Raw genomic sequence first — 14,059 nt, 5'->3', positions numbered from 1 at the left:
ACCATTCTTAAAGCGGCAATGCATTTAAACTGGCAAATACACGAAAAATGGCTATGGGCAGAAAATTATGAGACCCCAGAGAGGTGGTAAGCCAAACACCTTAATTCATCATTAACTGGGAAGCCTATCAGAAGTGCCGTCCCCTTGCAGTCATTCATGATGCCACAGTTCGGGCATGTCAATCTATTCAACCCCATTGCAGGTGACTGGCCTCAGTACATCGAATGCCTAGATATCTTTTTTATCGTTAACAACATCGCGGGGGAGGAGAAGAAGAGGGCGATTCTTTTGTCTTCATGCGGGAGCAAAACATACGGGCTGATCCACAGCCTTAGCACCCCAGACTTGAAGCCTTTCGATGAGTTAATAAAAATTGTATGAGCCAACTGAGACCAAAGCCCTCAGTCACTATGCAGTGCTTCAAGTTCAATTCAAAGAACAGGCTTCTACAGGAGACAATAGTTGTCTATGTGGCCATTTTAAAGGCATTAATTGAAGGCGAATTTGGAACGTCCATTAGTGAGATGTTGAGAGACTGGCTGATATACAGGATTGTAGATGATACTACCCAAAGACTTTTGCTAGCCGAACTTAGTATGGACTTCAATAAGGCATTAGAATTAGCTACCGTGATGGAGAGTGCTGTTAGAAATTCCAAAGTTATAAAAGTGACATAAAATGGTACCATCCACCTGGTCAAGCGGGACAATCTGGCAACAAAAGGTGCAAAAACTTCGGACTCCACGGTAAGGCGGGAAATGCTCTTTAGCTCCAGACCATTGAAAAACAATGGTTCTGCAGTGAAAACCCACAAAATGAATGAGAGAAATGCATCCAGGCCTCCAGTGACTGAATGGCAACTCAAACAAGTCGAGCACCTTTTATGCCACCGATCTGGCCACATAAGGTGGCACTGCAGAGAAACGCTAAAAATAACACCATAAAGGCAAAAGGCAAAACCATGAAATATGCCTCATGGAAAAGCCAGAAGAAACAGAATCAGACATCCATTCCTTATATGACTGTGTAGAACCGAGCCAATCCACATAATCAATACAGTTAACGGGCAACCCATTATGATGGAAGTTCATACAGGAACATTGATGTCAGTCATTGGAGAGTATACATTTAGATATCTGAATAAAGAAACCCATCCTTTGAAGTTAGAAGTTTCAGATACAAAGCTGAGGACATACACGGGTGAAGAAATAAGACAGAAAGGGTTATGTCAACTCTCGGCAATGTATGGAGTTCAATCTGAAAGGTTGCTTGTTCGTGGTAGCTGAAGAGGGTCCCAGCTTAATAGGGCACAATTGGCTTGAAAAGTTTCAATTAAAATGAGCCGAAATTTTTCAAATTGCAATGAAAAGCTGACAGAATTGTTGCAAAAGCATGCTTCTGTTTTCAATACAAAAACAGAATTACCTGGAAAAACTCAGCAGGTCTTGTAGCATGGGCGGAGAAGAAAAGAGTTGACGTTTCGAGTCCTCATGATCCTTCCACAGAATTGAGTGAATATAAGGAGAGGGTTGAAATATAAGCTGGTTTAAGGTTTCGGGGGGGAGGGGAGAGAAGTGGGGTGGGTGGGTGGTGTGGTTGTAGAGACAAGCAAGCAATGATAGGAGCAGATAATCAAAAGATGTCACAGACAAAAGAACAAAAGAACACAGAGGTGTTGAAGGTGGTGATATTATCTAAACGAATGTGCTAATTAAGAATGGATGGTAGGGCACTCAAGTTGCAGCTCTAGTTGGGGAGGGGTGGAAAGACCAGCAGGGCATAAAAGATTTAAAAATAATGGAAATAGGTGGGAAAAGAAAAATCTTTATATATTATTGGAAAAAACAAAAGGAAGGGGGAAGAAACAGAAAGGGGGTGGGGATGGAGGAGGGAGTTCAAGATCTAAAGTTGTTGAATTCAATATTCAGTCTGGAAGACTGTAAAGTGCCTAATCAGAAGATGAGGTGCTGTTCCTCCAGTTTGCGTTGGGCTTCACTGGAACAATGCAGCAAGCCAAGGACAGACATGTGGGCAAGAGAGCAGAGTGGAGTGTTAAAATGGCAAGCGATAGGGAGGTTTGGGTCATTCTTGCGGACAGACCGCAGGTGTTCTGCAAAGCGGTCACCCATTTTACGTTTGGTCTCTCCAATGTAGAGGAGACCGCATTGGGAGCAACGAATGCAGTAGACTAAGTTGGGGGAAATGCAAGTGAAATGCTACTTCACTTGAAAGGAGTGTTTGGGCCTTTGGATGGTGAGGAGAGAGGAAGTAAAGGGGCAGGTGTTGCATCTTTTGTGTGGGCATGGGGAGGTGCCATAGGGTGGGGGTTGAGGAGTAGGGGTGATGGAGGAGTGGACCCCCACCTGTGGCATCTCCCCATGCCCACGCAAAAGATGCAACACCTGCCCCTTCACTTTCCACCCCACCCCCACTAGAGCTGTACCTTGAGTGCCCTATTATCCATTCTTAATTAGCACATTCGTTTAGATAATATCACCACCTTCAACACCTCTGTGTTCTTTTGTTCTTTTGTCTGTGACATCTTTTGATTATCTGCTCCTATCACTACTTGCTTGTCCCTAAAACCACACCACCCCTCACCCCACTTCTCTCCCCCAACCCCACCCCCCACCCCTTAAACCAGCTTATATTTCACCCCTCTCCTTATATTCACTCAGTTCTGTGGAAGGATCATGAGGACTCGAAACGTCAACTCTTTTCTTCTCCTCCCGTGCTGCCAGACCTGCTGCATTTTTCCAGGTAATTCTGTTTTTGTTTTGGATTTCCAGCATCCGCAGTTTTTTGTTTTTATCTCTATTATTTTATTTCTGATTTCAATGATGTGTTAGGAAGGATTCAAGGGCTACAGGCCAAGATCCATGCACACCCAAATGCAACCCCCAAATTTCTAAGAGCCAGGCCAATCCCTTATGCTCTATGGGACAGATTTGAAACCGCACTGGACAGACTGGGAAAATTGGGCATCTTACAACCAGTGCAATTTTTCTGAGTGGGCGGCACCCATTGTACCTGTACTGAAGCTGGACCAAAGCATGTGTTTATGCGGTGACTATAAGCTAACTGCTAATATGGTTCATTTCTATATGTCTTAGTTCTGATGAAGGGTCATATGGACTCAAAACATCAACTGTATCCCTCTCCGCAGATGCTGTCAGACCTGCTGAGTTTTTCCAGGTATTTTTGTTTTTGTTCTAGATTCCCAGCATCCTCAGTATTTTGCTTTTATCTTAGTGTTTAATTGACTGCCACCTCTCTTCAAGGAATTTCTACCTTGAAGAAGTATTGCTCTTCTCTCTGGCAGGATTTCCACCTGTCTCTTTTGCCCTGTTCACCTTCATTGCTTTCAATTTCTCTCTGGTCTTTGACAAGGTGTTTACTAAAACTCGCTTTGACAGCCATATTTCATTCCTCAGTGACTGTCTCCATCTCCGACTTACCCCACGTGGATTCCAACTGAAGTTCCATCCCTCACGTTTCGAACCCACCCAGGATTACAGATATCTCCAGGACATACAACGCTTCTCGGACTGCTGTTCTTGTCACATCCTGAGATCCACACTCAGTGCCATGCGCCGCCATATGAACATACTCGACCTCTCCCTCCAGCAGCACCGATGCACCCTATCTCTAAGCTGTCCTTGCCCCCAGTTTCATTTTATTCTTCATCTCATCCGACACCTTAACAAGAAACTTTGTCTCTTTCTTTCAGATGTAAAGGAACACAAGCTCCAACAACTCATCGACACCAAAACCCATCTAGGACCCTCCACCCTGCTCATCCCTCTGTCCCTATCCCATTTTCCGATCCCAGCCCTGGCCGTGTATTCACCATACCCTCTGACTTTCCCCTCTCTGATGGTGAACGTTCAGTGCTCAGCAAAGGATTCAGTTTCATACCCTTATGCCCTCACCTCAATGAATTTCGGGCTCAGCACGATACTGAACTCTTCTTCCGCCGTCTTCGTCTCCATGCTCACTTCTTTAGGCAGGAGTCCTCTCCCCATTCAACGGACCCTTTTACCCACCTCCAATATTCTCCCTCCACCTGGACCCCTCTCTCTGGATTCTTACCTTCTCTTGATCTTTTCATTGAGAACTGTTGCTATGACATCAGTTGTCTCAATTTCTCTGCTCCTCTCACCCACTATAATCTGTCTCTTTCTAAGCTTGCCATACTCCATTCTCTCAGGGCCAACCCTGACTTTGTCATCAAACCCGTTGACAAGGGTGGTGCTGTTGTTGTCTGGCACACTGACCTCTACCTTGCAGAGGCTTAGCGCCAACTCGCAGACACTTCCTCCTACCTCCCCCTGGACCATGACCTCACCACTGAACATCCAGCCATTGTTTCCAGGACTGTCACTGACCTCATCTCATCTGGAGATCTTCCTTCCACAGCTTCCAACCTCATTGTCTCCCAACCTTGGATGGCCCGCTTCTACCTCCTACCCAAAATCCACAAACAGGACTGTCCCAGCAGACCGATCATGTCAGCCTGTTCCTGCCCCACGGAACTCATTTCTTGCTATCTTGACTCCATTCTCTCACCCCTTGTCCAGTCTCTTCCCACCTACATCCGCTTTGAACCCAAGAAGTAGTTAATTTTAACATGTAATACAACCCCTTATGGGTTATGGAATAGGAGCTGTCCTTTCACATTGGATGGCAGATGGCTCCGAACAGCCCATTGGATATACATCTCGCGCACTCAGTGTCGCAGAATGACAATATTTCCAGTTTGAAAAGGAGGGCTTATCTATTGTGTTCAGCATCCAGAAGCTTCTTTGACATCTCCACAGTCTCCATTTCCATATTATAACTGACCACAAGCCCCTAGTGGGATTATTTGGAGAAGATAAAGCGATACCACTTATCACATCGCCTCGCATCCAGTGATGGGCACTAATATTAACTGCCTATGAATACACTTTTGTTCACTGGTTGGGAATTCAAATTGCACATGCTGACGCACTAGGCTGCCTTCCCCTGCCAACTAATAACAGGGAGGCTCCAATTCCCCAGAAACTGGTCATAGTGATAGATTTTCTGGATTCCTCCCCTGTTCAGACCAGAAAAATCTGTGAGTGGACAAGACGGGATCCATTATTGTCTAATGTCCGGGAGCAGGTCTTGAATGGTTGGTCAGGTGGATCTACAGCTGAGGAGATGATGCCCTATTCTGATCGCACATATGAGCTCTCCTGTCAGGAGGCCATATTACTCTGGGGAGCAAGGGTTATCATGCCCCCGAGGAGGCGCAGGCCATTATTAGCCAAGCTACGTAGCACTCACCCGGTCTTTAGCAGAACGAAGATGCTCCATGCAGCTATTTGTGGTGGCAACACATAGACTTGGACATAGAAACCCTGGTCTAAAGCTGTCCTCAATGACAGCAGGTGCAAAAGCTCCCCCCACCACACCTTAGCTGCATTGCACCATGGGAATGGCTGGGGAGGCCATGGGTCCACCTCCATGTCGCTTACAAGGGACCCTTCTTGTGCACAATGTTCCTTTCACTGATTGACTCCCACTCCAATCGGATGGACATCTCTGAAGTCCAGTCTCCCATTTCAGTTGCCACCGTATTTGTTTGCAGAAGCATTTTGCAGTGCACAGGTTGCTGGAGGTCCTCATGTCTGACAAGGGGATCGCTTTTAACAGTGGGGAGTTCCAGAGGTTGATGACTCTTAACAGCATTACCAAAATCAAAACCTCACCCTACCACCCAGCATCGAGCACCATGGCTGAGCGGGCAGTCCAAACCTTTAAATCCAGGATGCAAAGGATGGAAGGCATTCCCATCAGCATGAGATTGTCCTGGTTCTTGTTCTTACCCGGCCACACCACACACGACAACCGGCATTGCCCCTGCAGAACTACGAATGAAGAGGCATCTCCGCACCTGACCCTTAACTGGCCGAATTTTGAGGGGAGGTGGAGAAAAGCCAAGTGGCGCTGAAGACCAGGCACAATGGTCATGGTTGTGAAAGAACTTTTCTGGCAGGAGATGCAGTCCTCATGAAGAACTTTGGACATGGGTCCAATTGGCTGTTAGGAGAGGTGAGTGCCGTAACTGGACGCCTCTCCTATAATGTATCCAAATAATTTTTTGACACATGATCATCTCCGCAAAACAATACCAATCCCATAAGAAGAAATGCAGTCTTCATCTATGCTTGACTTTGTGTCGCATGCAGAGGACAGGTCACGCAATTGGGAAATACTGGTGTGCCTGTGGGACCCGAGTGGGTCAGAGAGACAAACCTGCCAATTTCCAATGAGGAACCTGGTGGACAACTGTCCCCTGAAAAGGAGGTCTTGGAAAAACCAGCTGAGGTGGAACTGAGGCACTGGACACGTCACTGAAAGCCTCCTGAGAGACTTGATCTGCAAATAGTTATTGTATAAATTGTTAATGGGTTTTAATCTTGTTAGCTGTACTTTTAAGTAAAGGTGGAGGGATGTGGTAAAGTGAGGCACCCTGTCCCTTTAAGAGAATGCAAGTGTACCGATCATGTGACAGCACTGATGAATCACTGTACAGTGTGGGAACTGGGAACTGTCAATCTAGTTCCAGAGGTTTCTGAGCGAGCACAAATGACCTGGTGCTTTGACCTATGTCTCAATAAGCCATCACTGTTAATTCCCCGTTATTGATTGCAAGCAGCAATTGATGAGAACATAGGAAGGTGTGCAGTTAGAGTTCAGCTGGCCAATGAACCCATTTACCCAAGACATAAAATTATGTATTTTAAATTTTCCCAGAATTATATTGATCAGATACACACAAGATTGCTATCTTATGCATGTGCTGGTCTTTGGGAATAAGGATTGTTTACCAACTGTCAACAAATTAGCGAGTAAATAATTATAGATAAATAAAACATTGACCCATAATTTTAGGCCCTGATGTAGATTAATTATCATTGGAAACAATTTATAAACTCAGGTGAAAATTAAACACAGGCTTCTGTCTCAGTAGATAAACACAAATTTCTTCCAATTTGCTAAGTCAGAATTTCGCCCTTCACAACTGAGCTTTATCCATATTTGCTGATCAACTAACTAGAACAATGTTGTGAGGGTGCTTTTCCTGTCATTTCCCCAAGAAAACAATTCATTTTTCAGATCAAGGGATAAAAAGATCAGCAGAGACTTGTCTGGTTCAGACTGCTCTTCTTATGTTCCCAAGGGGTAGAGGAGGAAATGGGCCCGTGATAGGCGCAGACCCAACGGACATATGTATGTGAACAAAGAAAGTGCATTCCCAGTTTCCCGCCTCATTTTCCTGGTTTTGTGGCCCAAGGGTGCACTAAAAAGCCTAAGGTGGACATGTGTTAGCAGTCCAGGGTTACCAACGTTCACATACTGCCTGTACGTCTCCTGGAGTGGGAGTTGAAGAGATGCCAATTAAAGTTGACAAAGATTACAAATATAAAGGGCTATTTTTGCAGTATTTAATTAAATATTTCTGATGAAGTTTGCTATCAATGCCAAAACTTTTGAGCAGGATTTTCTTGAAAATTTGTGCCAATACAAATCAATGGCCTCCGCCATTACTACAGATCAAAAGCTACATTTCTCTGGGTTCCCAGTAGTGATCTAATCCCCATCCTCCACACCCGGTCAACGGCTTTGGCTGGGAGGCAGAATTAGCCCTGCCAATAGGGCTTGTGAGTTAAAATCTCCTGAGTCTTTTGAATTGCATCACCCACTTTGGCCCTTGATTTCTGGCCCAAATTAAAATTGGCCCTCATATTTCTAAGCTGAGCGGCCACGCTATGATGGCAGTTGAAGCTATTTTAATTTAGTACTTCTCAAATTTCATGGTTTCCCCTCTCTTTTGGAAGCCTTTTCTGAATTAGCTATTCCCAGCACTGTGAATATATTTTTTCAGGGCCTGTGCCTGCTTTGTCAATTTCAATTGTTCTCTATTTCTTCAGTTGTAATTCATCGTTTGATGAACAGTGAAGTAGCAGCTAATTAAATTAAAGTGTGATATGACCATTTCTGAACGTGTGATTCTTTGAGGCAGTAAGCGATAGGGAGAGGAATAGGTAGAGATTGGGATTTTGTTTCAGATCAACTCTCCTGTTCTATCTCCTTTTTTTTTATGCGTACGTTCCACCTGATGTGGGAATGGAGAATCTTCATTGTCGTCATCTTCCTTTTCCACTTCAGAGAATACCGATCATTCCTGCATAGTGATATTATCTAAAACATAAAAGCAACAACAATATTCTTGTATTACAGTACGCAAGGTTCCACCAGATATATCCTGGTTAAAAGTAGTCCTCAAAATGGTCTGCTCTGTGGAAATTCTTGTAGGGCAGAATTTTCTCCATGTCAAGTGGGCCGTGCTGGAGCAGGCGCGGACCTGATCACCGCCCGCGATCAGGTCCGCACTGCTATTTTACGCAGACGGGCAATTGAGGCTTGCCTAGTGTACTTCACTGCTCCTGTGGATAGCGGGAGTGGGCAGGCGGCAGCGGGTGCACTCAGAACGCCGGGTCCAATGGTGACCCTGCAGCCTTTTTAAATGAAGGCCTGACAGTCTTTTCAAGGCTGCTCACAATGGCTGGAAGAAGGGCACATCAGAGGGGCAATGTGCCTGACGCAAGTCCAGAGGGTAGGCAATCAGGGCAGGCCAGGCCGGAGGGTAGGCCATCGGGGCAGGCCAGGCCGGAGGATAGGCCATCGGGGCAGGCCAGGCCGGAGGATAGGCCATCGGGGCAAGCCAGGGCGGAGGGTAGGCCAGCGGGGAAGGCCAAGCTGGAGGGTAGGCCATCGGGGCAGGACAGGCCGGAGGGTAGACCAGCGGGGCAGTGTGCTCCCCCCTTTTTTCAGACGAGTGCCTAGCTGCCCTCTTGGAGGAGGTGGCAGCGCAGCGGGAGGTCCTTCTTCCGAGGGATGGAAGGCTGAGGCCCCCTCCCACCTGACCAAACGTACGTGGGAGGAGGTGGCTGAAAGTGTCAGCTCTCATGGTGTGGTGCGTCACAAATGGGTCCAGTGCCGCAAAAGATTCATGCGCTCAGGAAGGGTGAGTACCATGTGCCTCAACTCACTTAATGCAGCCGTCACCCTTTCCCCCAATCCATCTGCTGGTCTTTGCGCTCCACATGCTTGTGCCTTCTTGCTTAGCAAAATGGGCTATGCTGGGGGGTGGGGGAGTCAGCCCTGGCTTGTTTGGGTGAGTGTGCGGCAGCTGTGGGATGATGAAGAACTGGAGTCCTGCAATGTCCTAGTCTGGCTGGGTTGGCAGGGATGCAATGGGAATTCAGGGACAGGCTGGACCAATCAATGCTCCTCTTTCCTTTTCAGGAGAAGACTGCGCACAATTCCACAGGGTGGATGTGGGACTAGCGGAGGCCAGGCCCAGTGGGCAATCCTAACACCTTACGAGTAGCAGGCCATGGGTCTGGAGAGGCGCCATGCACCCAGGTCCACCAGTGGTGGTGAGGCTGGGGTGCCATGGGGAGGTATGTTTGGTGAGCATGCAGGTCACCATTTGTGTCACAGAAACCGTGGCACTGCTGAATGTTCAGTGATTAAAGTTTGCAACATGGGTTGACCATTGATTATTGAAGGATGAGCGCAAAATGATCTGGGGGACAGGGATACGCATTGACATTGTCTGCACTGTAACTAATCAAATGTTATTTTTCTTCCTTTTAGCATCACTGAAGCAGGGCCGGGAGGACGAGCAGAGGGCCCACCTCTCACCCCTGAGGCCCCTGAGGAACTCCACTCACTAGCGTCACACCATCCCAGCCAGGCAGGCACCAGAACAGATACTATCACCTCAGTGGGAATCAGATATCCGACTAGTGTCCTGGGGCACGGCAGTGAGGGCACTTCACACTCGTTTGAGGTGCAGGCAGAGACAGAGAGTGCCCAGGGCACCAGCAGTCAGCGACTGCTGGGGACCAGGTACATGTTTGGATGATGGCTGATGATGTGCCGCTGGAGTCACCCATGCTGAACATCACCGATGCAATGACCCTTTTGGCTGAGTGCCATGCTTCCTTCATGGAGAGAGTGGTGACTCTCATGGAGAGGCTCCTCCAGGAGACAAATCAGGGCCTCCTAGGGTTGTGCTCGGACCTGCAAGCCCTCACAGCGGCATTGAGCTCGGCTGGTCAATGCCAGTGTGGGAGATGGTTTGGGCACCAGGTATTCCAGTTCGGTGCCCATCCATCTACGGTGAGCAGGGAGGTCTGAAGCGATCTCACATTGGCACAGCAGCTGCCTGTTGTCTCTGCAGGTTCCTCTCAGGGTGCTCCAGATGAGGGCAGCAGCTGCTCCGCCCGTCTGCCAGTGACCATGGCATCCGATGAGGCTGAGGCGATTGGGGAGATGCCAGCTGTGGAACTGGCCACTCCCTCCCAGGCAGGGCCATCAAATGCTCCACAGGCCAGAGGATGTCCTCCAAAGTCATCGAGGCCAACAGGACAGCTCAATGAGCAGGCGGTCTCAGGTGCCAGTGCCACTGAGGGGACAGCACCTAGACGTAGCACCAATAAGCGTAAATTTAAGGCACCTTAGGCACCAAGGTTTCTCACTGGTGTTTTGATGTTGGTCCATAGTACTTTCTGGAAGCCTTGGTGTGATGTCCAACACCGTTTTCTTTTTGCTTTATGAAGTTACATTTGTTCCCTCAATAAATTTTGACATGGTTGCCATGACTCACAGTGATTCTTTTCTTCTACAAGTGAACGGGAACCCATGATGTTATGAGTGAGTTGTTTGATATTGAGCTTTATTGACAAGGGCCTTAGTTAATGCTATTATCCAGGCAGATTTAGCACTCAGGCATCGAGTATGGAGCCTGCAACCCAGACATGTGTTGAAGGTCTATCTGTGGTGGGCTGGCTGAAGGTTCTTTGGATTAAAGCCTCCCGGGTGTCCCTGCCTCCCTGGAGTATGCTCAGGTCAGCGTCTACCCGCTCAGCATTTCCCTGTGCATGCTCATCCTCGGACTCACTGCTGGATTCATAGTGTGCATCCAGACCAACTGCATCTACATCTTCATTGTCCACTGCGTCCTCCCTTTCTAGCGCCAGATTGTGGGGCATGTGCAGCATGCAACCACTATCAGTGATACAAGATCTGGGGGTACTGGAGTGCACCCCCTGACCAATCCAGGCATCGGAAGCGCATCTTGAGAAAACCAATGGCTCTCTCCACCACAGCCCTTGTGGAGATGTGGCTCCTATTGTACCACTCCTCAGCCTCTGTTCCTGGATGGCGGAGAGGCATCATAAGCCACCATCTGAGGGGATAGCCTTTGTCACCCAGCAGCAATCCATCCAGCCGGGCTGGAGCATTAAAGAGCCCCGGCACCTGGGAGTGTCTGAGGATGTAGGCATCATGGAAGCTGCCTGGGTACCATGCACAGACTTGCAGAATCTGCGTCCTGTGATCACACACTATCTGCATGTTCATGGAGTGGAAGCCCTTCCTGTTGACAAAGGTACCGGGCTCACCTGCTGGCACCTTGATGGCCACATGTGTACAGTCTATAGCACCCTGGACGTGGGGGATGCCAGCAATGGCCGCGAAGCCTCTGGCTCGCTCTGTCTGACTTGCCTGGTCACAGCGGAAGTGCATGAAGGTCAATGCACACCTGAATAGAGTGTCTGTCACCTGCTTGATACAAGTGTGCACAGCTGATTGGGACACTCCGCAGAGGTCACCCACCGACCCCTGGAAAGAGCCAGAGGCATAGAAGTTGAGGGCAGCTGTGACCTTCAGAGCCACTGGCATGGGGTATCCACCCACACAGTTTGCGGAGACCTCAGGGCCTATCAACTGACAGATGGAGGTGACTGTCTCCCTTGAGAGATAGAGCCTCCTTCGGCACTGGACCTCAGACATATTGAGGTAGCTGCTTTATCGCCGCCTGTATACCCTGGCAGCAGGATATTGGTGTATTTTGTGGCTCCTTCCGCCTTGCACTTCCTGTTGGCCCTGTGCCCCTTGTGTCTGCACCTCTCCTCCCAAAGGTGGCTACCCTGGAGGCTGAATGTGAACTCCTGGCCTCCTCCCCCTTCTGCATCTCTCTTCCTCCTCAGAGGAGGTGCCTCTAGTGGAGAGCACAACTCCCATTCCTAGGCTAAGGGAAGGCTTCCTGAAAGCTGCAGGCCCCAAAAATGATCCTTACTGTAGAGTCCTGGCCAAGGTTTTTACTCCTGTCCAAGCAGCTGGTGTGAGTTTTGAAGTATTCCTGCTCACACAGGCAAGTATCAGTAACTTTCACACTTAAATACCCGAAAGATCACATTTGCGATACCACTTCCCCTCTTATCCCACCCATCGATGAGGTTTATACAAATATCTCCTACCTGCCTGCCCATTGCACCCATGTGACGTCCTGAAGATCGCACGGGCAGCAAAAAATCAAAATCAATTGCTGCCGCAAGGGTCTTAATCTGCCTGTTGAATAATGGCGGGAGCATCTGAACTTATAGAGCGATCACCTTCCCAAATATTGCAATGGCGCACGGTGACATCGGGATGCATGCCACCTCATGTCATTTTATGCGTCAGCGTGCGGGGCCTGCCCCTGCACGCCAACGGGAAAATTCTGCCCATAATCTCACTGGCCTCCTCATTTCATTTTTGCCATCTGCTTGCAGATACATTAGTGGGGCTGTAAGCTATGGGGATATACCTCATCAATCAGCCATCCTGATATATGGCTTTGAGTCACCACGGCTGGTGTGGTGAATTGTTGCATAGTAAAATTGTCATGACAGCTTCCTGGATATCAGTTATTAATTTATGCAATAAAGTAATTAGCATCACACAATTGATGAACATTCTTTTGATTGAAAGCATCTCTAATTAATTAAATTGAAGAGATAGTCATATGGGGTTTTAATCTGTCCTGTCATTTGCTCATTGCACCCATGTTGTTACAGACCACAACATCGGCTAGGAACAAAGATAGTTTGCTCTAGAAAGAGAGAAGGATTTTGTGTGAAAACGGGAAAGTCATTTTAATGGACAACTTCAATCAACCAGACATAACCTAGAAAATCTCAGTGGATTAGAGTCAGAGTTGGTAAATGTAACGCCTGACTGCTTCATGAACCCAGTGACTCAGGGAATCCACCAGAAGATCTTCATATCTTGACCTGATATTCTTAAATGAAGCTGTCAGTGTACAGAAAATTAAAGTCATGGCCACTTGGGTTCAATGATCACTGAATGAGTGAGTGGGAAATGAGGTAGGATTGAGAAATATTAAAGACCAGAACCCAGGTATATAACTTTAAAAGGGCTGAATTCAAAGAAATGAGGAAATAACTTCAGCAAAGAGATTATGGGTAGTTGTTCAATAACATTTCAGTTCAGGGCAATTGGAATATTTTTCAAAGGATAACATTGAGCATGCAGGATAACTATACATCTAGAGTGATCCAATTCAGACTAAACAAATCTTACTCTAAATCTATTTTTAAAAATCTGAAATAGAGAAAATAACATATAAGTAGTTTAAGGAGAAAGTATTTTGTGCAATGAATAGCGAAATATGCAGAAATGCATCAAAGGAGCAAAGAGACATATAGAAATAAAGCTGAATATACAAAATGATACCAAAATGGGACCATTAGCAAATGATGATGATCAAAGACTTGAAAAGGATCTTGACAAGCTTGATCAGTGGCCAGAGAAATGGCAGATAGAATTTAGTAACAGGGCAGAAGTAAGGTATATATTTTGGCAGAGGAAAGGTTGATGTAGATTGCTAAATGTGAAGAGGAGTACTGGAGCTGGAGAGAGATCTTGTAGTCTGGTCACTGAAATCATCAGCACAATCTTACCAAGGTTACAAAAACAATGTTGGCATATATAGCAGAGAAAACATGTTAACCCTATATTTGGCCCTGGTGGGATGAAGAGTCAGATTTTACCAGCTCCCTTATGGCAGGCTAGGAGGTGCTGGGTTAGGGGGAGGCCAATAAAATGCCAGGTAGCTGAGTTGGAAGCTCCCTAATACAGTCCAGCTCCAGGGGAAGATTCCTAGCTTGGC

The sequence above is a fragment of the Carcharodon carcharias genome, chromosome 3, assembly GCF_017639515.1.
Source record: "Carcharodon carcharias isolate sCarCar2 chromosome 3, sCarCar2.pri, whole genome shotgun sequence".
NCBI lineage: Eukaryota > Metazoa > Chordata > Chondrichthyes > Lamniformes > Lamnidae > Carcharodon > Carcharodon carcharias.
This window is presented reverse-complemented; position numbering follows the sequence as displayed.